Genomic DNA, 5,698 nt, shown 5'->3' on the forward strand with positions numbered 1-5,698 from the left:
TGGCTGTAAGTAAGGCTCAAGATTGTCAGCATTGCTTAAGTAGAGGTTTCTGAACTAGAACACTAAGACTAATATCTTGTCTCTGATTCATAGATATTTGTTAATACTGGTTCTTTTTATCTGCAAAGGTTTTCTGTATCATTTCCATTTTTTTTGTGTGAATACACTAGGAAGAAAGGATGGACTCTGCTCTGAATTTGTATTAAACATTATTTTACACCCCTTCTTTGAAAATCTGAACATCAAAGTCTTCATCCTCTTCCAGTTCTTTTTCTGTTGATAATCTTTTTAGATCAGATGGACTGCTGCCTTCTCACAAATCCAGGGATGTTTCTCATAACAATTCTCACTGTAAACTGTTGACCTATGATAAAATAGGCATGCACAGTTTTGCTTAAAGGACAAATCAATCCTAGAAAACAAACAAACAAACAAAACAACAGACCATCTTGTTAAAAATTCCCATGTACACATGTTTAAAAAAAACATAAAGCCCTTTTGGACAATTATACATTATTGCAAAAATTTCTTAGCCATTTTAAGATTTATAAAAGTTTATATACGATATTGAAGGTCATAATAGCTTGTAGAATTCAAGTCTGAAGGATCTCTGGCAGTGTTCAAGGACAGGCGGGACAGAGCCTTGGGTGACATGGTCTAGTGTGAGGCATTCCTGCCCATGGCAGAGGGTTGGAGCTAGATGTTCTTAAGGTCCTTTCCAATACTAACCATTCTAGGATTCTATGATTCTATTATCATTCTTTCACCTGCCTTCAGCTCTAAGATGTAAAAAAGAAAGCCTATGTATGTACCATCGTATCATCAAAACACAAAATAGAACTAGTTCCTCACAGTAGCTGCCTGTCCAACTATTGCTTCATATAGTGATAATTTGGGTCTGGAAACTGAAAGGCAGTGGTCTACCGAAATAGAAGTCAGATCATTCTGCCTGATGTTTACTAGTTTTGGGAAGTGTAAGAGTTTGCAAGAAAAATGAGCATGTATTTCCAAAGAGACACTGGAGAATCTTCACTTGAAAAAGGTTCTCCAGATCCTGAAGAAGACTCTCACGTTATTGCATACAGTGATTATTTCACACAGAGCATAATGGGATTTCCCCCCCACCCCACCCCCCCATGGTTAGTAAAGGAGAAATGCACCAAGTAAGTTAATGATATTTTACAAAACAAAGTAAAAACGGGTTTGCGCCACCTAATGTTGACTTTTTTGTGTGTAATAAGGGTTTCAAAATGGTGGTGGCTGAGCCGAAGAGGCAGGTGTAGGCAGGCTTTGCAGGAGTTAGGCTGTCTTGAAGGAAGTGTGGGTTGCTTCCTATAGAGTCATGAAATATTTCATAAAATGAATGCTTTTAAATTGTGAGATCAGTCAGTGGCTGCAGTGGTTTTGACTCCTTGCCCTGCTCACAATTCTAGTTTTCTAAGACTCATTGTCTGTTTCAGGGGGTATCATGATTTAACCCCAGCCAGCAACCGAGTACCACAGAGTGGCTTGCTTACTCACGCATCCCACAGTGGGATGGGGGAGATGATCTGAAAAGTAAAACTGAGGAAACTTAGGGGTTGAGATGAAGACTGCTAAATAGGTAAAGCAAAAACCATACACATAAGAAAGCAAAACAAATTCCATAACTCCTTCTTCTTCCCTCAGCTTTATATGCTGAGCATGACATCAGCTGGGGTTAATTGTCCCATCTGTGTCCTCTCCCAACTTCTTGTGCACCCCAGCCCATTCACTGGTAGGTGAGGTGAGAAACAGAAAAGGCCTTGACTCTGTGCAAGCACTGCTCAGCAATAACAAAAATATCCCTGTATTATCAACACTGTTTCCAGCACAGATCAAAACCACAGCTTCATACTAGCTACTATGAAGAAAATTGACTCGATTCCAGCCAAAACCAGCACGGGGACTCCAACCAGAATGAGTTATTTTAACTCCAAATACATCTGCAGCTGTACTCTGCCTTGAAGCTTTGCTGTTAGTGGGATTTTCGTTTCTTCCTCCTTCGGTGCACAGGGAGGATATTATGCAAGAAAAGATGAAAAACCACCATCTGTTTAAGTTCAGAAAACTTACCAGTCCATTCTCTTTGTAGAAAGTTTTGATCCATCCACCCAAGACCAGCCATCAACTCCATATGATAATCCAATCCAGTAAGACTGTTTCGGTAATATTTGAGATATAAAAAATGCAAAACCTTTATCGCCAAGAAGCATGAAGGTAGTTTTCTTTGTTGTACCTAAACAACTACTGTTAAGACAGGAAGTGACCAAGAAAGAATCAAAGGAGGTAATTTGACAATGACTTTCTGAACAACTCATCAGGCCCTCATAATTCTTTCCAGGAGAAAATATCTCTATTTGGCATGCATCTCTGTTTGGAATGTTTTGTGTCTGACATCTCTACTAAATGTAAGACCAGGGCAGCAATTCTTTTAAAGCCCTCTCTCTCAGAGTATTCAAAGAGATTTCCTGAATGAAAAGTGTATTCCTTATAACCGTCACAGGATCCACGATGCTCATGTTCACTGTTTGGCTGAGTAATATCCTGTGTTGCTAGTTACCTCGTCATTACACATTTGTGGTTAAACATTCTGCAGTCTGCATTGCCTCAGACCTTGCTAACAGTACCTCTATTACTATGTAACATCAAGAGATACTTGCTGACTGGCAAGGAGTTTGGAGTAGTTGATGCCAATGCAGAGAAATGCCAGTGTGATTGGAACCATACCAACTTGCTTTTCATTTGCAGCGTAAGAAGGGTGGCATTCTGGGAGAAGCAAAAGTCTTCACTTTCCTGCCATGTGGCCTTCTTTTCTGAAAAGTAGAAGCAGATGTTGCCTCCAACCCATTTCCAGTTTGCAGGGCAGAGAGTACATGCAGAGTACATGCGGAGAGTGTATCTTTCTAGAACAGAAAGAAACCATCACTTGCTTATAAATAGTCAAAAGCAGAATGGAGAAGTCTACACCCATAGGCCTGAAAAATTAAGTTATGCAGAACTGAAATGTATATGGCACATTATTTTTTTAAACCCATTAGTTAATCTGATACAGCATAAAACGTCCTTGTTTTATCTGATATAAGGCCTAATACCTAGATTTCAGGCTGTGTGAGCAGTAGTTCTATTTACTATTGTTCTTACTGTTGTCATCACCCATCAAGCACAATTTCTCTTTTAGTCCTTGCAAGTTTTCATTATGTCCCGCAGGTGCCTTAGAACCTCTGAGACCTGGAGTTTATAAAGATATTCTTCATGAGACAAAAAAGCTGTGACATTGCTACTGCATGATACATGCTTCATCATATATTGCAAATTCACTTTCTGCAACAGCGTGCTCACATGCAAGTCTGATGCAACAGCGTCTCATATTGTGAAATTAGCAGATCAGAAAATGATGAATAAAAACATTTCCAAATTTTAAGTGCAGTTTAATTACAGTGCCATTGCAGATCACTTGGTCATCTAATAAAGGACTAAAATAATGCAAAAAATACGCTTAGGAAGAATCATCTTGAACTGATGGTGTTGATCTGAAAGGAAGTTTTATAAGATTTTGAAAAAAAATAGAATTCTAAACATTCTTCAGGTTGAAAAAGCCTTTTACTATTAAAGGCTTGTAAAACTTCTGAAGAAAGCGGGGAGCATTTTTTCATATAACTTCCTCAACAGTATTTCACACTGGCTTCCAGTAGCAGCACCTAGAATTACTATCTCCAGGCTCCATGGTAGAAAGCATAGGTACAGTCATGTCACACATTAGAAAAGCTAATATAAATACGAGTGTCTTTTTGTGATGACTGAGTGAAACAGACAGAAAAACTGAGATTTCCTCATGAATCTGAGTGCTAAAAGTGTGCCCATTTTTGATGTACTACTATGAATTAATTTAAGTAGTCCACAAACATGTAAGGTTCATCAAAGGAATGACATAAGAACTGCTCTTGCAGTAGAGTAGGGAGACTCAAACAACAAGAGAAGAGGTGAAGGGGAACTACAGACTGATTTATGACAGTCGACATCAGAATTTTATAACTGAATTTGAATTAGCAAATAAATGAGTAATAGATGAATGAGGACAGAATTCATTCCTCCCACTTCTTCCAAAATATATCATCTTGACTTCTATATCCTTGCTCTGAGCATAGGTCCAGACTTAAAAATATTGCTTCCCTCAGAGCCTTACGTGCACCCCAGCTGCAGAGTGTTCATCATAGGCAACTAGGAGGAGAGGAAAGGACTGTGTATGTGGGGAGAATGAGCTATGTCTGTCCTTGTAACAGTCAACCACCTTTCTTCTTTCAGTTGAAGGTGTTAACATGATGTCCTGGTGTAGCAGTCAGTTTTCATGAAAAATGGACACGCGAATAAAGGAACACAGTATATTTGAGCACTTACCTAAGATTATCATTCCTATGGTGAGGGCCAGGCACAGTACAAACAAAGTAAAGATATCTGGCCACCATACAGCAAAAGGGAGTGCCCTGGGAGAAACCAGCAATTTATCCAAGAGCAGGTACCCATTTCGGCAGCACTCCCAACACTCCACCCCTTCATGAAAAGCCATATGGTGACTCTTGAAAGAGTTCCCCTTCCAGGCTGTATATTTTAAGGATCAACCCAAATGCAAGCTCAGAAGATGTGGTGCCTCTGTTAAAGATACCTCTTTGAAAGAAGACACTAGACATGGTTTAAATGGAAGAGGTAGGGGATTGCTTGTCTTTGACAAATGTTGAAACTGTGAAACACTGTAGTTATCCTTTGCCTTAGAAGTAGGTGATGATGATGTTCTCCTTTGGTAGTACTCTGTTACTGTGCTTTGTCAGAACAGAGTAAGGATGGTTTGCATACCATCTTTACCATCTACACTTTGCAGAAATCCTTCCTGCTCTGAGGGCACACAGTGCTCACTTTGCATGCCAGTACTAGGCTGAAGCCCAGTTCAGGAAAATTCCGGAGTACAAAATATCCACTGAGGTTTCCCTGGGTCCAAAAGTTCCCGAGAGTTACCATCACCAAACAACCATGGCAATGAGGTGTGATGGACCTTTAGATAAAGAAATACTTAGCTCAAGACCGGATGCTCTCTTGAAGTACGTGGCCTAGTGTGAGGTGTCCCTGCCCACGCCAAGGAATTGGAACTAGATGATCTTAAGGTCCTTTCCAACCCTAACTGTTCTATAATTCTGTGATTTAGCCCAAGTGGACCTGTGGGACTTGAAGAAGGGAAATGACATAACAGGCCTGATGCTGCCTCATCCCTTCCAGCCTTAAGCATTTTCTGTCACATTAAGGTTCAGAGGTCAAAAAGTAAAGGGTGTTTTTTTTTCTATTAAAGTCAGATTGCCCTGTGTCTACAGCCATTTCCTGTAACAATAAATAAACAATAAATAAAACTAACCACATAAAGCTTATGCCTACATTCTAGAGTTTGATCCTGCAGCCACCTCTCTTTTCCTATAGAAATTCAAGGCAAGTAATGGCAGTAGTTCCACTCTGCACTTTCACATTCATGCATGCTGGGTTTTGTCAGACAAAACCATGCCAAATAACGCATAAAATCTATAACATTAAACACATAAGTATGTTACTTACTGACCTAGACAAAATAAACTGTTCCTACTGTTGTTGTCATAGGGCAGAAAGTTCAAAGAGCAAGCATCAGTTGTACCTTTGTTGA

The 5,698-nt window shown here is 39.6% G+C and overlaps 1 long non-coding RNA gene across 1 annotated transcript; it reads right to left on the reverse strand.

The window, feature by feature from the left end:
• Positions 1–222: 222 nt before the first annotated feature.
• Positions 223–2,197, reverse strand: LOC130610179 (uncharacterized). The gene is made up of 2 exons (XR_008974982.1): positions 2,095–2,197; positions 223–412 (listed from the first exon to the last, which is right to left on the reverse strand). It is a non-coding gene; the product is annotated as an uncharacterized LOC130610179 (long non-coding RNA).
• Between the last annotated feature and the right edge of the window lie 3,501 nt (positions 2,198–5,698).

This window comes from Pezoporus wallicus, unplaced genomic scaffold (genome assembly GCF_028554395.1).
Source record: "Pezoporus wallicus isolate ANWC-B61680 ecotype Strahan unplaced genomic scaffold, APGP_CSIRO_Pwel_v1 scaffold_3294, whole genome shotgun sequence".
NCBI lineage: Eukaryota > Metazoa > Chordata > Aves > Psittaciformes > Psittacidae > Pezoporus > Pezoporus wallicus.